The 21075-nt window shown below is 43.4% G+C and overlaps 1 pseudogene; it reads right to left on the reverse strand.

Annotated features, from left to right (window-relative positions):
- Positions 1 to 2697: 2697 nt before the first annotated feature.
- On the reverse strand, positions 2698 to 8149 carry LOC141271513 (uncharacterized; annotated as a pseudogene).
- Between the last annotated feature and the right edge of the window lie 12926 nt (positions 8150 to 21075).

The raw sequence follows: 21075 nt of genomic DNA on the forward strand, positions 1-21075 counted from the left end.
TATATGGGCAATGCATAAGGGTCCTTGTGCTAATAAATGCCAAAGGGCAGTATTCATAGTTTGAGCCTAAAACGTGCATAGACTCATGGGACAGTGCCAGTACCATGCGCACAGTTTAAATATCAACCAATGAACAGTATACATATATATGTGCGCTCGCTATTTAACATGAGTCAGGCTTACCCATATATGTCCAGCTGTGATCACGCCCCAACATGATGGACTCTACATGCCTGGTTCCCACCGTGAAGCATGGAGGAGGAGGTGTGATGGTGCTTTGCTGGTGACACTGTTGGGGAATTATTCAAAATTGAAGGCATACTGAACCAGCATGGCTACCACAGCATCTTGCAGCGGCATGCTATTCTATCCGGTTTGCGTTTAGTTGGACCATCATTTATTTTTCAACAGGACAATGACCCCAAACACACCTCCAGGCTGTGTAAGGGCTATTTGACCAAGAAAGAGAGTGATGGGGTGCTACGCCAGATGACCTGGCCTCCACAGTCACCAGACCTGAACCCAATCGAGATGGTTTGAGGTGAGCTGGACCGCAGAGTGAAGGCAAAAGGGCCAATAAGTGCTAAGCATGTCTGGGAACTCCTTCAAGATTGTTGGAAGACCATTTCCGGTGACTACATCTTGAAGCTCATCAAGAGAATGCCAAGAGTGTTCAAAGCAGTCATCAAAGCAAAAGGTGGCTACTTTGAAGAACCTAGAATATAAGACATATTTTCAGTTGTTTCACACTTTTTTGTTAAGTATATAATTCCACATGTGTTAATTCATAGTTTTGATGCCTTCAGTGTGAATGTCCAATTTTCATAGTCATGAAAATACAGAAAAATCTTTAAATGAGGTGTGTCCAAACTTTTGGTCTGTACTGTACATACATATTTTCCTCACTGTATGTATGTATTTTATACACTACAGATTTTGCAAGTTTTCCCACCTACAAAGAATGGAGAGGTCTGTAATTTTTCTCCTAGGTACACTTCAACTGTGAGAGACAATCTAAAAAACCCCCCAGAAAATCACATTGTAGGATTTTTACATAATTTGCATTTTATTGCATGACATAAGTATTTGATACAAAAGAAAAACAGAACTTAATATTTGGTACATAAACCTTTGTTTGCAATTACAGAAGTCAGACGTTTCCTGTAGTTCTTGACCAAGTTTGCACACAGCAGGGATTTTGGTCCACTCCTCCATACAGATCTTCCCCAGATCTTTCAGATTTCGGGGCAGTCGCTGGACAACACTGAGTTTCAGCTTCCTCCAAAGATTTTCTATTGGGTTCAGGTCTGGAGACTGGCTAGGCCACTCCAGGACCATGAAATGCTTATTACAGAGGAGCCACTCCTTACTTGCCCTTATGAGAAGCGGGGCCAGGATGGGACCCCCCTCTTCCGCTCACCGGGCCCCAGCGACAAGATTCTGCCGATTCAGTTACTGAAAGTGCGTCCTCGGAGCCACGTTCATTTGAAATCTACTACCATGTGGGAAGCTTCCCGCACGGCAATGGTTAACAGCCGCCAGCCAATCACAGACCGGCAGCTGACGTCAGCGCACACGCCGCCGGTGTATGACGTAACTCATGTGCCGGCGACCGTGCATCGGATGATGGGAGAGCTGGGTGCCACTGGACCACGGCAAGGTAAGGAGAAACTTTTTTTTGTTTACTTTTTTGTAAAGCAGCATTATGGGGACAGAATGTAGACATATGGGGGTGCGATGGAGACATGGGGGCGGGATGGAGACATGGGAGCGGGATGGAGACATGGGGGCAGAATTGAGATATAGGACCAGGATGTGGGACATTATTACTATCGGGGCTAATTATGGATATTATTACTGCAGTGATGTATTTTATTGTTGAGGATATTGTTTTCAGTGAGGGGGGGTCCTGTTACTGTCCAGGGTGGCACTATGTCGCTTTTTTTCCCCTCATCTGGTGTAGTGTACAAATTGATAACTGTTATTTTATGTAGAGACGAGTCTTGGCTGGAAGAAGTGATGGCGGTCTGTGCCGGATAAAGAAGAAAAGCAAAGATGAAGGACTTAAACTAGAGACGTCACCGGTGAGTCAGTGTGTTACCTGTACCCTGACACTATACACTGTATATTATGTACAGAGATCCTGTGTATAATGGCACTTTTAGTGATATTAGTATTGTGTTTTTTTTTATTAATGATCAGTATTGTAGTATTCGGTCACCATGTGGTGGTAATATGTGGTCTGGTCATGGTGTAGAGGTATTTGTCCCTAGTACAGTACAGACCAAAAGTTTGGACACACCTTGTCATTTAAAGATTTTTCTGTATTTTCATGACTATGAAAATTGTACATTCACACTGAAGGCATCAAAACTATGAATTAACACATGTGGAATTATATACTTAACAAAAAAGTGTGAAACAACTGAAAATATGTCTTATATTCTAGGTTCTTCAAAGTAGCCACCTTTTGCTTTGATGACTGCTTTGAACACTCTTGGCATTCTCTTGATGAGCTTCAAGAGGTAGTCACCGGAAATGGTCTTCCAACAATCTTGAAGGAGTTCCCAGACATGCTTAGCACTTGTTGGCCCTTTTGCCTTCACTCTGCGGTCCAGCTCACCCCAAACCATCTTGATTGGGTTCAGGTCTGGTGACTGGAGGCCAGGTCATCTGGCGTAGCACCCCATCACTCTCCTACTTGGTCAAATAGCCCTTACACAGCCTGGAGGTGTGTTTTGGGTCATTGTCCTGTTGAAAAATAAAATGATGGTCCAACTAAAACGCAAACTGGATGGAATAGCATGCCGTTGCAAGATGCTGTGGTAGCCATGCTGGTTCAGTATGCCTTCAATTTTGAATAAATCCCCAACAGTGTCACCTGCAAAGCACCCCCACACCATCACACCTCCTCCTCCTCCATGCTTCACGGTGGGAACCAGGCATGTAGAGTCCATCCGTTCACCTTTTCTGCGTCGCACAAAGACACCGTGGTTGGAACCAAAGATCTCAAATTTGGACTCATCAGACCAAAGCACAGATTTCCACTGGTCTAATGTCCATTCCTTGTGTTCTTTAGCCCAAACAAGTCTCTTCTGCTTGTTGTCTGTCCTTAGCAGTGGTTTCCTAGCAGCTATTTTACCATGAAGGCCTGCTGCACAAAGTCTCATCTTAACAGTTGTTGAAGAGATGTGTCTGCTGCTAGAACTCTGTGTGGCATTGACCTGGTCTCTAATTTGAGCTGCTGTTAACCTGCGATTTCTGAGGCTGGTGACTCGGATAAACTTATCCTCAGAAACAGAGGCTCTTGGTCTTCCTTTCATGGGGCGGTCCTCATGTGAGCCAGTTTCTTTGTAGCACTTGATGGTTTTTGAAACTGCACTTGGGGATACTTTCAAAGTTTTCCCAATTTTTCGCACTGACTGACCTTCATTTCTTAAAGTAATGATGGCCACTCCTTTTTCTTTACTTAGAATTTGTATTATGGCAAGAAAAAAAGCAGCTAACAGTCTATTCAGTAGGACTATCAGCTGTGTATCCACCTGACTTCTGCACAACACAACTGATGGTCCCAACCCCATTTATAAGGCAAGAAATCCCACTTATTAAACCTGACAGGGCACACCTGTGAAGTGAAAACCCTTTCCTGTGACTACCTCTTGAAGCTCATCAAGAGAATGCCAAGAGTGTGCAAAGCAGTCATCAAAGCAAAAGGTGGCTACTTTGAAGAACCTAGAATATAAGACATATTTTCAGTTGTTTCACACTTTTTTGTTAAGTATATAATTCCACATGTGTTAATTTATAGTTTTGATGCCTTCAGTGTGAATGTACAATTTTCATAGTCAGGAAAATACAAAAAAATCTTTAAATGAGAAGGTGTGTCCAAACTTTTGGTCAGTACTGTATGTGATATTATTCGGTCACTATGTGGTGGTAATATGTGATATTGTCATGTGGTGGTATTTGTCCCTTGTATGTGATATTATTGCCCATTTCAAAAAAATGTATGACACATTCCCTTAAATAAAAATATACCTAAAGAGAGTATTAGGTATTAGAACAAATGTTTAATAGGTTAGAGTAGAATAAGGCCCGACCAAAGAGTCTACCTTGTTGTGGTGGTGGCTTAAAAAATCTTTTGGCTAAAACAAAAGCTGCTATGTATACGATATGGTGTTCGATGGGAATTGTTATTGTGGGATTGGTGAGGACGTGGTGCAGAAGTGGAGTTTTTCCAAGAGTGGGTGGTGGGACTGTGGAAGGTTCGAGGGGAGGAGCCTGGGCGGAGTCTCAAGGGGGCCCAAAAATTTTGCCAGTATGGGGCCTCGAAATTCCTGGTGGCCCTGGCTGTGTTTGGGTGGTGGGACTGTGGAAGGTTCGAGGGGAGGAGCCTGGGCGGAGTCTCAAGGGGGCCCAAAAATGTTGCCAGTATGGGGCCTCGAAATTCCTGGTGGCCCTGGCTGTGTTTCGGGTCATTGTCATGCCAGCCACGGCCCATCTTCAATGTTCTTACTGAAGGAAGGGGGTTGTTAGCCAAAATCTCACGATACATGACCCCATCCATCCTGTTTCAATACGATGCAGTCGTCCTGTCCCCTTTGCAGAAAATCACCTGCAAAGTATGATGTTTAACCCACCCAAGCTTCACGGTTGGGACGGTGTTCTTGGGGTTGTACTCATCCTTCTTCCTCCAAACATGGCGAGTTTAGTTGATACCAAAAAGTTCCATTTTGGTCTCATCTGACCACATGACCTTCTCCCATGCCTCCTCTGGGTCATCCAGATGGTCACTGACGAATTTCAAACAGGCCTGGGCATGTGCTGGAGTGAGCAGGGAGGCCTTGCGTGCACTGCAGGATTTAATCCATGACAGCATAGTGTGTTTCTAACGGTAATGTTTGAGACTGTGGTCCCAGCTCTCTTCAGGTCATTGACCAGGTCCTCCTGTGTAGTTCTGGGCTGATTCTCAGAATCATCCTTATCACACGAGGAGAGTTCTTGCATGGAGCTCCAGACCGAGAAGATTGACAATCATCTTGTGTCTCTTCCATTTTCAAATAATTGTGCCAGCAGTTGTTGCCTTCTCACCAAGCTGCTTGCCTATTGTCCTGTAGCCCATCCCAGCCTTGTGCAGGTCTACAATGTTGTCCCTGGTGTCCTTAGACAGCTCTTTGGCCTTGGTCATGGTGGAGAGGTTGAAGTGTGATTGTGTGGACAAGTGTCAATTATACAGGTAATGAGTGCAGAGTAGGAGGGCTTCTTAAAGAAAAACTAACAGGTCTGTGAGAGCCAGAATTCTTGCTGGTTGGTAGGTGATCAAATACTTATTTCATGCAATAAAATGCTATTGGATAAGTATCTGCCTGTATTTTGCAGCATTGAGGACACCATTAATCCTGACCAAATTCCTTACTCCATTTGCTAAAATGCAGTCCTGAAATTGCAGGGAACCGCCACCATGCTTCACTGTTGCCTGAAGACACTCATTGTACCTCTCTCCAGTCCTTCAGCAAACAAACTGCCTTCTGTTACAGCCCAATATTTCTCACTTTGAATCATCAGTTCAGAGCCTCTACAGACTATATCTTGCACCCCAGTTCCTATATTTGAATACATATTTGAGTCATTTGGCCTTGTTTCCATGTCCAGTGTATGCCAGAAAATCTTCCATGCAGATCACACTTCTGTACAGACGTCTCTGAACAGTAGATTGGTATAGCAGGTTTCCACTGGTTGCTGCTAGTTCTGAGCTGATATCTGAAGACATCCAGCAGTGCTTTCTAAAAGGAAATAAGAATGTTGTGTCTTTTATCTGTTGCAGTAGGTTTCCTTGGTCGAACACGGCATCTACGTTCCTCAATGCAGTGAAATACAATCAGATACTGTACTTTATTCTGCAGCAGGATAATGTCCCCCAAAAATACAGCCAATGTCAATAAGAAACATCTTCAACATAGAGATGAACAAGCAGTCCTGGAACTGATGATATGGCAGCCACAGAGCATTTATCTCAATATGTCAGGGATTACATGAAGAGACAGAAGGATTTGTGCAAACCTACACTAGCAGAAGATTTGTGGTTAGTTTTCCAAGATGTTTGGAACAACCTCCCTGCCGCGTTCCTTCTAAAACTATGTGCAAGTATACATAGAAGAATTGATGTTTTGAAGGCAAAAGGAGATCACACCAAATATTGATTTAGATTTCTCGTTTGTTCATTTACTTTGCATTTTGTTTTATCAATTATTGATATTTCTATTTTTAAAAGTATTTTTATTTTGAGTCATTTTTCCACACATGCCTAAAACTTTTGCACAGGATTTTATACAAGATCTCCTTTTGATCTCCTGTTACTTTATGACATTTTTCAGGAAGTGGTTCATTCAATAGTTATAATATTCACCTATTATTACGAAACATATTACAGCAATTTTTTCAATTAGCTTCAGCACCAAATAATTTTGCTTCTATACCAGTTTGTCTGTCCTCAATGCAGTGAAGCTCTGGAGAGGGACAGAAGCGCCTGGCAATACCGTCTGGCAAGGGATAGGTATAATCAATAGTAGCACTCACCTAAAAGGTGTTGTGTACAGCTGCTGCTGCCCCGTGGCTGGAGGAAAAGGCTCTTCCAGAGGAAATGGCAAAAAATGGAAGCTGGCACATTTAGGCGGGCTGTGCTGCGGGAATGAAGAGCCTTGTGATTCCAAAACGTTTTTTTATTAATACCAACGCATTTCTGTACTGGGCCGGCGCCTTTCTCAAGGTATAAAAACCCCAAAAAAACCTCTCAATGCAGAGACTCCATTGCTGCTTCACTAACCAAAATGTAATGAAAATCAGCTGTAGTGAGGCTGGAAACAAATAGTTTTGATGGAGTTTTATCCATTAAAGATATTAATGTGCAAGTCTATCCGATATATTTCTCATAACTTTCAAATCCAATCCTGGCTTTTGCTGCAAAAAACTGCATGTGTGAGTCCTAAGAGTCATTTCACACACGATGAGGGTGACTGATGAAGAGTTATAAAGTAATAGTCAATCACAGCCCAGCTTAAAGGGGTTGTCCAATCCAAATCGATAAGTCTGCAGTCACTCTGTGTGACTGCAGACTTATGCATCCCCCCAGAGCAGGCACTGTGCGCTGCGAGGATTAGCTGGTTTCTGACCCAGGAAATGAGGGTATGTATGTGTTATACATACACCCGGCCAGGGCCCGTCTAGTGGGTGTGGCCTCGCTCGATATGCTTGTATTGAGTGAGGCCGTGCCCCGTCTAGTGACGCGGCTGACCAGTGGGCGCAGCCTCTGTATAAGTGTATGCAGCGAGGCCGTGCCCCCTCACTGGGAGTATGTATAACGCATACATACCCTCCGCTCCCGCATCAGAAACCGGCGAATCCCCGCAGAGCATAGTGCCTGCGCTGGGGAGGATTCCTAAGTCTGCAGTCACACTGAGTGACTGCAGACTTATCAATCTGGATCAGACAACCCTTTTAATTCCTTATTTTGCTCTTGAAAAATGAAACCTTTGCTGTAATTGTTTGCGATGGCTGAAATTTTCTTTTAGACAGTTTTCAATACACGGGTTGCCTGGGCAAAATAAAAACTTATCCAGGGGACTAGTAGCAAAAATAGCAAACTTATTAATACTCACCGATAGGCACTCACCTGAATACAGTAAAAGCCGCTTAATAGTCTGCACTGGCACAGAACATGGAGACATAATTCAACCAGATGCTCAAACTCACCTAACTGTTGTAGCCAATCACCAGCTATAGTGGTCCAGCTTTTTGTTGACGTCTGACACTAGCTAAGGTTGCAAAGGCCTGTTAGCAGTTAGTAAACGTTTGTGGTATAAACCACCACCTCCGCTTTTCCTCCTCCTTCTTCTTACTGTCGTCCTTTCTGCAATTGTTGAGGTGAAATTTTTTCGCTTTTGCCTCTTGACAAATGTAAACATTTGTTTTTCCAAATTTTTTCTTTTACCTCCTTTTTTAAGTGTGACCCCAACGGCCCCTCGAAGCATACATATACCTACCCCTTTGCTCTATCATCAACCTTAATAGCATCCGTTTTTTCCTTTTCAGTTTGACTGGGCAAAGACCCACTAGCAGCCGTGCCACCACTACTTTGCGCCGCCTCACCCATCTCACTACCAGCGATCATAGAATCATAGAATCATAGAATGGTAGAGTTGGAAGGGACCTCCTGGGTCATCTGGTCCAACCCCCTGTTCAAAGCAGGATTCACTAGATCATCTCAGACAGATGTCTGTCCAGCCTCTGTTTGAAGACGTCCATTGAAGGGGAACTCACCACCTCTCGTGGCAGCCTGTTCCACTCATTAATCACCCTAACTGTCAAAAAGTTTTTTCTAATATCTAATCTGTGTCTCCTCCCATTTAGTTTCATCCCAATGCTTCTAGTCTTTCCTTGTGCAAATGAGAATAAAGATGATCCTTCTACAATGTGACAGCCCTTGACATATTTGTAGACAGCTATTAAGTCTCCTCTCAGTCTTCTTTTTTGCAAGCTAAACATTCCCAAATCCTGCAACCGTTCCTCATAGGACATGGTTTGCAGACCAGTCACCATTCTGGTCGCTCTTCTCTGAACTTGCTCCAGTTTGTCTATGTCTTTTTTAAAATGTGGTGCCCAAAACTGTACACAGTATTCCAGATGAGGTCTGACCAAAGAGGAGTAAAGACCGATAATGACTTCACGTGATCTAGACTGTATGCTTCTGTTAATACATCCCAGAATTGTATTTGCCTTTTTTGCTGCTGCATCACACTGTTGACTCATGTTCAGTCTATGATCTATTAGTATACCTAAGTCTTTTTCACATGTACTGTTGCTTAGCTCTATTCCTCCCATTCTGTATATGCTTTTTTCATTTTTATTGCCCAGATGTAGTACTTTGCATTTTTCCCTGTTAAAAACCATTCTGTTGGTTGCTGCCCACTGCTCCAGTTTATTTAGGTCTTTTTGAATCCTCTCTCTCTCTTCTCTAGTATTAGCTATCCCTCCTAGCTTTGTGTCATCAGCAAATTTAATCAGTTTACCCTCAATTCCTTCATCTAAATCATTGATAAAGATGTTGAACAATACAGGTCCCAGGACGGAGCCCTGTGGTACCCTACTTGAGACATTCATCCAGCTGGATGTGAAGCCATTTACAACCACCCTTTGAGTCCGATCACTAAGCCAGTTATGAATCCACCTAACAGTTGCCTGGTCCATTGCATACTTGGTCATTTTTTCAATAAGGATGATGTGAGATACTTTGTCAAATGCTTTGCTGAAGTCAAGATATACTATATCTACAGCATTTCCCTGATCCACCCAGTCAGTGATTCTGTCATAGAAGGAAATTAAGTTAGTCTGACATGACTAACGATACGTGACCCTGTCGGCAACGATATCCATGCCCCCTCAGGAGATACACCCCAACCCCCCACCAGCACTACCTTCCAACCTTACCAAAAACTACAACATTCTATTCAGCAGCTCCCTGATCGCTGAACCCTCTGCTGTACCCAGACCTTTCTACACCTGAACCTAACTCCCTCCCGCACACCCCATGACCAAACCTTACAGCATGTTGAGACAGACAAGACAGAGAATCATACTCACCAAGCTGCCCGGGCGCTGTGATCCTGACAGCTGTACTTTCCGCATCCTGACGATCCGTCTTGCTGGTGTTAGTCTTCGGAATCTCCCTCTTCCATCCACACCCCCTTGCTTGATTCAATGTCACCAGAAGGATTGGCAACCCCCACTGGCACATATAGACCTGCTCCAGCGCCAGTGCGGGTCTGACGATTCAAATCTGCCGCCAAAAATCTTGCCGGTCCTCCAGAAGGTGGCTTCCATTGGCGCCTGCAGGCCCCCTGCCAGGCCCGTCCACGCTGGTGAGTGCCGCTTCTGTGGGTCCTCAGCGTCCGCTCGCTCGCTCGCTCCAGTACTTTCACCTGGCTGCCGTTGTTGTCTGCTGCTCCTTCTGGCGGGTGCCCCGACAGGAGCATCGTCAGGTGTGCCTGCAGCTTATGCCGCTGGTGATCCGGGTCCTGAGGGCCTGGAAGTAGCAGGCCGCAGCTCCGGAACAGGCCATAGCCTACCCGCTCCCGCCGCAGCAGGCCGACTGAGGATTCCTGCAGGGCCTTGAGCGACAAGCAGAAGCTGTGCTCTTGTACTCACCTGCCTCGGTCCGGCGTCTGTTCTGCCCACACAGGCGCTGTGGTGGCTCTCTTCAGAGCAGCACGTGCCTCCTGTGGGTTGACTGCTGGGTGCGTGGTGGGGGGGCGTGGCTTCTGAAAGGGCACGTGCGCCGGTTCTAATAGTACCATTGGCCAGCTCCCGATCACATGGTTTTCCATGTGATCGGTTGCTATGATACATTAAGGTTCTGGAAGGGCAATACCACTACTTCCCTTGAGAAAGCAACGCACAGGCAACGCGAAACGTGTGTTGGGAAGAAGCTAAACCACCCTAGTCACCAGTCTGAGGGTCTGTGGGATATTACCATATAGGGTAAGCGGCTGTAGGCTTTTTGGCTTATTGTTTTGATACCTATACATCTGCTTGATGGTGGCCCTGGTGGTTTACATTTCAGTGGCACACTGTGTGCTTACACTTTTATCACTTGATCTATATAGATTACCTGGGTCAACCTGTTACCACTAGCCTAATGAATTCCCCTTTCCCAGTTTATACCTTGCCAAGAGCCATGTAGTACCTCTGACTGGTTTCCCTTAGGGGGGGGGGGTTTCTCAACACTGGCCCCTATGCACACTGTTTTTATCTAGATTGTCCATTTGTTATTATGTACACATTTGTATTTCATACAGACTGTTATATTTTTGCACAAAAAACTCCTAGTTTCTCCGTTTTTTTCTATGTTTTTTGCATGAGCACACTCTTACTTATGCATGTTGATGTGCCCTAGTTTAATATGATTTTGGGAAACATATATAACCGTGAGGATTCCTGCAGGGCCGTGAGCGACGAGCAGAAGCTGTGCTCTTGTACTCACCGCCCTCAGGGTCCCTGGTGGGACTCCTCAGCCGTCGCCTGCTCTGTGGCATGAATTCGGTGCTTAGCCTCTCCGAAGGCCTCAGTCTCCTGGCCTGCCTGCTGGCCTCCTCATCACGGGCTGGGGTTACGACGCACAATGTGGAAAGCTGCTCCCACAGCCATGCCTCACCCCTCAGTCCTGCCTCTGTCCGCAGCTGTTGTAGCATGGCCTCCACGTTCTCCATGAGGTAGGTTAACGGCAAGGTGTGTGGGGGCACGTGTTAACTTTACACCCAGCAGTCTAATATGTCCACTTTTCCCGCACTTTCTTTTTTTAAATACCCCCTACCTTTACTCACTTCCTCCCAGCAGTCTCCCTGCACTGTTCTACCTTATCCGTCGAAGCCAATCCCAGTCATGAGGGGCTTTCCCTTAACTCCATACATCTCCAGCCCCTTTCTGAAGAATCTGTCCTTATACCACAATAAGCCATACCCTCCCAAGAGGTGGCCTTTATGGAAGAGTGGGCAGAAAAAAACCTTTACTTACACACAAAAATTGTAAGGCTTGTTTTCAGTTTGCCAATATACATTTGGTGAGTCTTCTCAAATGTATGGAGGAAGGTGATGTGGTCAGATGAGACCAAAATTGAACTTTTTGGCCATCAAAGTAAATGCTATGTCTGGCACCAAATCAACACAGCTCATCATCACAAGAACACCAGAAAAACATCCCACAGCATGATACTGCCACTACATTTCACTGTGGGGATGTTTTTCGGCAGCAGGGACAGGGAAAATGGTCGGAGTTGAGGGGGAAGATGGATGATGTGAAATACAGGAATATTCTTGAGCAAAACCTGTTTCAGTCTGTCAGTGATTTGAGACTGGGACGGAAGTTCACCTTCCAACAAGACAATGAGCCAAAGCATAATGCTAAAGCAACACTCGAGTGGTTTAAGGGGAAACGTGTAAATGTTTTGGTGTGGCGTAGTGAAAGCCCAGACCTTAATCCAATTGAGAATCTGTGGTCAGACTTGAAGATTGCTGTTCACCAGAGGAAAACCATCTAACTTGAAGGAGCTGGAGCAGTTCAGCCTTGAGGAGTGGGCAAAAATCCCAGTGCCACGATGTGGAAAGCTCACAGAATTATCTAAAGCAATTTGTAGCTGTAATTTCACAAAAGGATGCTCTACAAAGTACTGACTTAAGGGGGGTGAATAGTTATGCACACTGAATTTTTCACTTATGCTGTCCAATTTACTGTTTGCTTCACAAACAAAAAAAAAGTTCACAGTTGTAGGCATGTTCTTTACATGAACTGATGCAAACCCTCAAAACAACACAGTGAAATTCCAGGTTGTGAGGTAGCAAAACACAAAAAATGCCAAGGGGTGGTGGGGAGGTTTGTATACTTTCACAAGCCCAGTATATTGGTTTTCTGTGAATGTACTGGTCAGCTTATTAACCCCCTTAACGACTAAATGACAGGTATAGCCATCATGAGCAGGTGTCAGTTCTCGCATCATGATGCACTATACCAGTCATGGACTTAAACGGTCATTGTGTGAAAACACAGTGACAAGCACTATGTCAGCAGCAGTCACCTACAGCTGACCGGCATGGCTAAAGATGCAGGGATCTATTTCGGCGGTCCCAGCTTTCTGATTGCGGTGGTTGGTCAGGCAATCTGACTAATCGATCACAGCAGGTGGTCGACGGGAGATGCTGATGTTTCAGCACTTCCCGCACAATCATCACCAGGAGCGCAGCTTAGCCAGCAGCTAAAAAAAACACCTTTTTCGGAATTGATTGTTTTTGTTCATTCTGCCTTTCAAAAATAGGAATAGAAAGCGATCAAAAAATGTGTGTACCAATAAAAGGTCAACTCGTAAAAAACAAGCCCTCACATGACTCGACAGAAATATAGAAAAATTATAGCTCTCAAAATATGGCAATGCAAAAAACTTTTTTTCCTTGTAGAAAAAGGACTTTTTAGTGTGCGATAGCAGCCAAATATAATAAACCGACATAAATCTGGTATTGCTGTAATCACACCAACCCGAAGAATAGTCGTCTAATCATTTAAACTGCATGGGGAACAATGTAAACAATGAATAGAACCAATTCTACACCTGCTGTTGATTAGTTTATTTTGCCTCTCAAAGATCGCAGTAAGGCTCGGCTCACATTTATCCTGTGCTCTATGCTGAGCGCTTACACCGGGGTTTCCGTGTAAATCTCTATAATATGTCATTCAGACGGAATCCCCAACGGAAGATTCCCTATAAAGAGGCTGATGGAGGCACTGTGGACAACATCTGGCCTGTGATCCGGCAGTGTCCGTTTTTTTAGGCGTGCATAAAATCGCGGGCAATCACAGTTTTGTGCTTCTCTTAATAGCCGGATAACGCTGAACAAAAGCCACACAGGGTCTAGAGTATCTCTGCTGCCTCACTAGTGAATGGATCCCTTGGGGGTTTCATCTGAATCCCATATTTTGTAGATTTAGATGGAAACCCCAATGTAAGTGCACAGCAACAGAGCACAGTATAAATGTGAACGGATCCAAAACGTTTTGCACCCCAAAATGCCACCAATAAAAGCTTCTACTCAATCCGCAAAAAAACAAGTCCCCACTCAGGTCTGTCATTTGTTAACAGGAATATAGGGGGGTTTCCACATTACTGGTAGCACAAAGGCTCTTGAAAAGTGACATTGCTCCCACCAAAAGAAATCCAGCAAAATCCAAACGCCCCCCTCCTTTCTGAGCCACACAGTGTACCTAAACTTGTTTGACATTACTGTAATGAGGAGAGCACACTTAACTCTCCAGAAGCACAAGCTGGGCACAACTTGCGGGCACTAGAATAGCATGTTTGCATTTTCACTCTGCAACATTCACAGCTGCTTGTTTCTAGAAAACACCCATGGAATCACAATCACTAAACTTATAGATACATTCCCAGGGGGGTGCAATGTCCAAATTGGCGTCAACTGAGGGACGTTTCTGCTCTTCCGGCACTTAGGGCATCTGCAAATGGAGTCTACAAACTTTTCTAGGAAAATCTGTGCTCCAAAAGCCAAATAGCGCTCCTTCCCTCTTGAATCTTGCCGTGTGGCCAAACAGTACTGTACAGATGCATGTGGGGTATTTGCCACGTTCACAAGAAATTGTGTAAAAAGTATGTTGTCATTTTTACCCATTTACTCTTGTGAAAATGTACAATCTGGGGCTAAAAACATTTTAGTGGTAAAAATATAATTCATTTTTTCTTCACTGCTCACTACACGCCTAGATGAATTCATTAAAAGGTTTAGTTTGTAAAATGGGGTCACTTATGGGGGATTCCGCTGTTCTGGCATCTCAGGGGCTCTACCAATGTGACATGGCACATGCAAACCATTCCAGGCAAATATGCACTCCGATACGGTGCTTCTTCTCTTCTGAGCTTTGCACTGTGCTGAAAAGTAGTTTCTGACAACATATGGGGTATTACCGTACTCAGGAGAAATTGCCTAACAAATTTTGTGGTCCATTTTCTCCTAAAAGCCCTCATTTTGACAGCCCAATGTTATATAATTCTGTGAAATACCTGAGGGTTTCAAATGCTCACTACACCCCTAGAAGAATTCTTTGAGAGCTGTAGTTTCCAAAATGGGGTCACTTGTGGGGGTTTCTGCTGTTTTGTCTTCTCAGGAGCTCTGCAAATGTGATATATTGTCCGCAATCTATGCTAGTAAAAATTGTGCTTGAAAAGTTAAATGGCTTTCCTTCCCCCTCGAGCCATGCTGTGTGACCAAACAAGAGTTTCTGAAACATATGGGGTACTCAGGAAAAATTGCACAACAAATTATGTGGTCCATTTTCTCCTGTTATCCTTGTGAAAATTTAAAATTTGGGCCTTCAGCAATATTTTTTGTTGGAAAAAAAAAAAGTACTATTTAATTTTCACGGCCCAATATTATAAAATTCTGTGACGCACCAATGGGCTCACCATGGCACTAGATAAATTCCTTGTGTGTGGTGTAGTTTCCAAATGGGGTCACTTCCTTGTAGTTTCCAAACTGGGGTCACTTTGGGGGGATTTCTGTAGTTTTGGAACCTCAGCAGCTCTTCAAATGCGACATGGCATCCGCAATCTATTCCAGACAATTTTGCTGAGCACATATGGGGTATCAGTGTACCCAGGAGATATTGCACAACAATTCTCCTGTTACCTTTGTGAAAATTAAAGATTTGGGGCTAAAACAAATTTTTGAGGGAAAAAAAATGTAATTTTTAATTTTCACAGTCCAATGCTTTAAAATTCTGTAAAGTAGCTGCGTGTTCAAGATGATCACCACACCTCTGGATAAATTCCTTGAGCCAACTGTGTAGGCACATTAGGGGCTCTGCAAACGCGACATGGCGTCCGTATCTATTCCAGTGAAATTAGCTCTCCAAAAGTCTGATTGCTGTGGTTGGTCAGTCAATCTGACTAACTGATCAAAGCATGTGGTCGACGGGAGGTGCTGATGTTTCAGCACTTCCCCGCACAATCACCAGGAGCTCAACTTAGCTAACAGCTAAAAAAAAAAACACCTTTTTCTGAATTGATTGTTTTTGTTCATTAGGGGCTCTGCAAACGCGACATGGAGTCCGTATCTAATCCAGCGAAATTTGTTCTCCAAAAGTCAAATATTCATCCTTTCCTTCCAAGCTGTGGCGTGTGCCCAAACAGTAGTTTTCCACTACATATGGGGCATCCATGTACTCAGGAGAAATTGCACAACAAATCGAAGGGTTCGTTTCCTCATGATACCCTTGTGAACATGAAAAATTTTGGGAAAAATGTATGTTTCCATTTTCACAGTACAATATTATAAAATTCCGTGAAGCACCTATGGGTTCAAGATGCTCACTACACCTCTAGATAAATTCATTATAAGTTCCTTGAGTGTATTTTCCAAAATGGGGTCACTTGTGGGGGTGTTTCCACTGTTTAGGCACAACAGGAGCACTCTAACACAACATGGCATCAGCCATCCATTCCAGCCAATTTGAGCCCTGCTGTGCGCCCAAACAGTAGTTTTCCACCACATGTAGGGTATCGGCGTACTCAGGAGAAATTGCACAACAAATTGAAGAGTTAATTTTCTCCTGTTAACCTTGTGAAAATGAAAAATTTAGGGCTAATGCCACATTTTTGTGGGAAAAATTAGATATTTTTCTTTCCACGTTGCTTTAATTACAGTGATGCACTGAAAGGGTTAATAAACTTATTGAATGTGATTTTGAGCACTTTGAGGGGTGCAGTTTTTAAAATTGTGTCACTTTTGGTATTTTCTTTCATATAGGTCCCTCAGTCATTTCAAAAGTGATGTGGTCCCTAAAAAAGTAGATTTTGTAAATTTTGTTGAAAAAATGAAAAATAGCTGATGAACTTAACCCTTCTAACATTCTAACAAAAAATGATGCTTCAAAAATTATGCGATTTGTAAAGTAGACATGTTGGAAATGTTATTTATTAATTATTTTGTTTGATATAATTATCTGATTAAAGGGCATAAAAATTCAATGTTTGAAAATTGTGAAATTTTCTAATTTTTTTGTCAAATTTTCGATATTTTCATAAACGCAAATTATATCGACCAAAATTTACCACTGACATGACGTACAATGTGTCACGAAAAAACAGTCTCCGAATCAGTGGGATATGTTGAAGCATTCCAGAGTTATTACCACATAAAGTGAGGCAAGTCAGATTTGAAAAATGAGGCTCGGTCATTAAAATACAAAGTGGCTCAGTCCTTGAGGTGTGCTCTGGAAAAAAAAATTACATAAATAAAATGTCCTTAATATAAAACTCCTAAATACCTTTATATAGCAAATCACACTTGTTTTATTTAAAGAGGTAATCACTATGGTACATTACAATGTCCGCCATCTTATTACACTGACACAAACCTGTCCTAGACTGTTAATAACATAGGGGCCTGTGAGCATGTGCAGTAAGGAGGCTCTGCTGCTGTTACCTGGTGATAGCTTTATAGTACATGGTATAGGGCAGTGATGGCGAACCTTTTAGAGACCAAGTGCCCAAACTGCAATCCAAAACCCACTTATTTATCGCAATGTGCCAACACGGCAAATTAACCTGAATACTGAGGTTTTAGTTTAGAAAAGCAACTCATACATTAGCGCTCTATAGAGTCTATAGCAGAGAGCTTGTAAGCACTGCACGCCAAGCCCAAGATACTAGCCACCGATTACAGAGGAGGTCTGTTCTTGAGAATGGAGAGGATTTTTAATCAAAAGTAAAATTGCAAACTTGTTTGTTTTTTTACAACCTCTTTGCCATTGTATCCCTTTATTATGAAGAGAATAACCCTTTAAGCCAGGGATGTCACACAGAGGGCCAAAATTAAAAACGTGGACAAAGTCCCGGGCCAACCTTGATATTTGTTAAAAAAATGTCTATAATTGAGGAAGTTTTTCCTTATCAAATAAAACAATTAACTTTTGGAATTATAATGGAATAATATGTTATAAAAGAGCAGTAAAAAGCATATGGCCCAATGGCCTAATTTAATCACAAAGGATGAAAAATCTTGAATAAAACAATGTATGATGCAAACAAAATGGTCACAAATACAGTATGATACCTCCATAGTGAATTTCTCCACACGCACAGTATGATGACCCTACCTTACCCATCTCCCTCAATCCCCCCAACAAAGAATGGCGACCCCATCACAGTATGATTCTCCAACTGTAATCTCCACATAGTGCTCCATACAGTGGAACGGGCCCCACATAGTGCTCCATACAGTGGAACGGGCCCCACATAGTGCTCCATACAGTGGAACAGGCCCCACATAGTGCTCCATACAGTGGAATGGGCCCCACACAGTGCTCCATACAGTGGAATGGGCCCCACATAGTGCTCCATACACTGTAACACGGCCCACATAGTGCTCCGTACACTGTAACGAGCCCCACATAGTGCTCCGTACAGTGTAACGGGTCCCACATATTGATCCATACAGTATAATGGCCCAACATAGTCCTCCATACAGAGTAATGGGCCCCACATAGTCCTCCATACAGAGTAATGGGCCCCACATAGTCCTCCATACAGAGTAATGGGCCCCACATAGTCCTCCATACAGAGTAATGGGCCCCACATAGTCCTCCATACAGAGTAATGGGCCCCACATAGTACTCCATACAGAGTAATGGGCCCCACATAGTCCTCCATACAGAGTAATGGCCCCCACATAGTCCTCCATACAGAGTAATGGCCCCCACATAGTCCTCCATACAGTATAGTAGGCCCCACATAGTCCTTTATACTGTATATTGGCCCCACATGATGCTCCACACTGTATAATGGCCCCAGATTTAAAAAAAAAACAAAACAAAAACTACTCACCTCTGCCTGTTCCAACGCTGATCTGGTCTCATCATATATTACAGTCCTACCTGTGGGCACGCGTGCCATCCCCTCACCGCATCACTAGCGCCATGGCCACTCTCCAATGTACACGCGCCCTCCCATCAGGTCGTGCAGAGAGAGACCATGGCGCTACTGAGAGGGGGATACCGCACGGGCTAAGGACAGGAGTGTGGTGGTGATGGCAGTGCTGAGGAAATGGCGCGTGGGCCCACTGGGAGGGCTCTGCATGCCCCCTCTGCCTGGCACGCGTGCCATAGGTTCGTCACCACTGGTATAGGGTATCACCAATTTACAGCAGCAGAGCTCCTACTGCACATGCTCACAGGCTCCTGTCCTATTAACAGAGTAGGACAGGTTTGTGTCAGTGTAATAAGATTGGCGGACATTGTACTGTATTATAGTGAATTATTTATATTTGCTATTTAAAAGGTATTCAGGAATTTACTGATAATGACACTTCATATATTTGTGTTTCCCTGTGATCTCCCCTTAAAGGGTTATCCTCGTGTTCGCTAATGGGTAAAAGTGCAAAATGCTTGCAAAATTGCAGTTTATTTAAAAAAAAAAAACTCAGTTCTCAAGAACAGTGGGATTTTTAATTATTTTTGTTTACTGTTTGATGCCCAAGTTAACAGCCACTTCTGCAGTCTAAGTTTTTGGAGCAGAATCTGAGCAGTAACTCCAAGTTTTTGAACAGGATTTGGAGATTTTCCTCTCAGTTTCTGCTTGAAAAACTCAGCAAAAAAAGACTCAGAGTGCACATACCCCAACTGCAGAGGGGAACATGCTCAGTGCTTACAAGTTTTATACAACTATAACTTAACAGGACGGATTTGAAGATCTCCAGATCACTGCGGCCACCTTAAGTGCCACTGCGCTACTCTGATGCTGGAGTGGTAAAATTGCTTCTGCCTTAGCACCAGGGAATGCGTAGTTAAGGCCACTAGTGCGACAATAGTGATGGTCTAAACTGTCACTGAAGCAGGAACACACCGCTCCTAGCAAGCAAGAAGCCTGGGGAGCGGGGCACTCTTAAGTTGAGACAGCCCCTTTAAAGGGAATGTGTTGACAGAAAATAACCTATTGTTTAAAGGGAACCTGTCACCAGAAAAAAATGCTATTAACCTGCAGCTATGGGGTTAATCTGCAGGTTTATAGCGTTATTAACCTTCCCGATGCTTGCACTTAGCCGAACGCTGCAGGGAGAAAATGAACTATATTCCCCCAGGTAGCGTTCAGCTTTCAGTGATGGGGGCGGCCCTGGCGCAGGTTCAGTCACTGCTCTGAGAATACAGTGCCGGCACCGCCCCCATAACTGAAACCGGAACGCAATGGGGGGAGTAAATGTTCATTTTCTACCCGTAGCATGGCGCTGGGCAGGTTAGTAATGCTATTAACCTGCAGATTAACCCAATACATTCAGGTTAATAGCGTTTTTTTTTTCTGATGACAGGTTCCCTTTAAATTAGGATTTTGTGTTACATGCACAGTATCACTAAAAAGTTTATACAATTCATGCAATGGTATTCCTTGTTCTTATTAGAATGTGTACATTGTAGATTTAAACTGAAGATAGCAAAACTCCAAAGGCACACATGTGGAAATAGTGTAAAGAAATGTGAAACAAACCAAAATATTTGTTAAACCTTAGATTCTTCAAGGTACCCATCTTTTACACTGATGACAGCTTAAGGCTATGTGCCCAGGATGCAGAATTGATGCAGATTTTTGCTAAGCGTTTCTGCCTCTCCCTGGCTGAAAAAACGCCTGCGGATTTTACATGCGCTTTTTCTGCCAGGGAGAAGCGTTTTTGCATGCATTTCCGCATGCGTTTTTTTCAAGCAATTTTGAGCATCACAAAGTGCTTGACAAGTTGGTCACACAATATAAATCCATGCAACTGGCATGGATTTATGAAGAAAAACCAAAGACAAGCAAAATACCCAAATAACTGGAAGTAAATGGATAAATCGCAATAAGTTAACATAATTTTGATCAAAATAATGTAAAAGCCATCTCGCACGTCACGGCAACCATTATGGGATAGTCCTAACTGTAGTCCATAAGGGTTGCCGTGACGTGGCGGGATGGCTTTTACATTATTTTGATCAAAATTATGTTAACTAAATACCCTTTATTATTTATCATTATTTTTATGCACTTGCGATTTATCCATTTACTTCCAGTTATTTGGGTATTTTGTTTGTCTTTGGTTTTTCTCTGTCTAGTGGCCTTATGTGAATATGCATTTACATTTTACATGCACATCAATTTACGTTTCAGTTCAGACTCCCAGGTTTTTTCTTGGCATGGATTTATATTGCATGACCAACTTAATGCAGCTTTAAATGCAGCACGAATAGGAAAAAAAAGAATTAAAACGTAAAAAAAAAAAAAAAAAATCAGCTGACAGGTCACGCGACCACCGATGTCAGCGGTCGCGTGACCTGTCAGCTGACTAAATGACGTCACCGCAGGTCCTTTGAGAATACCGCGGGACGCAGAGGACAGAGGATGCCACCGGACAGGAGACCGGGGGCCACTGGAGAGGTAAGTATAATGTTTTTTTTTTTAAATTTTTTACGTTTTAATTCTTTTTTTTACTAATGGTACCTGGG

The sequence above is a fragment of the Phyllobates terribilis genome, unplaced genomic scaffold (genome assembly GCF_046119375.1).
Source record: "Phyllobates terribilis strain yellow unplaced genomic scaffold, ASM4611937v1 Scaffold_5__5_contigs__length_657084704, whole genome shotgun sequence".
NCBI classification, from domain to species: Eukaryota; Metazoa; Chordata; class Amphibia; order Anura; family Dendrobatidae; genus Phyllobates; species Phyllobates terribilis.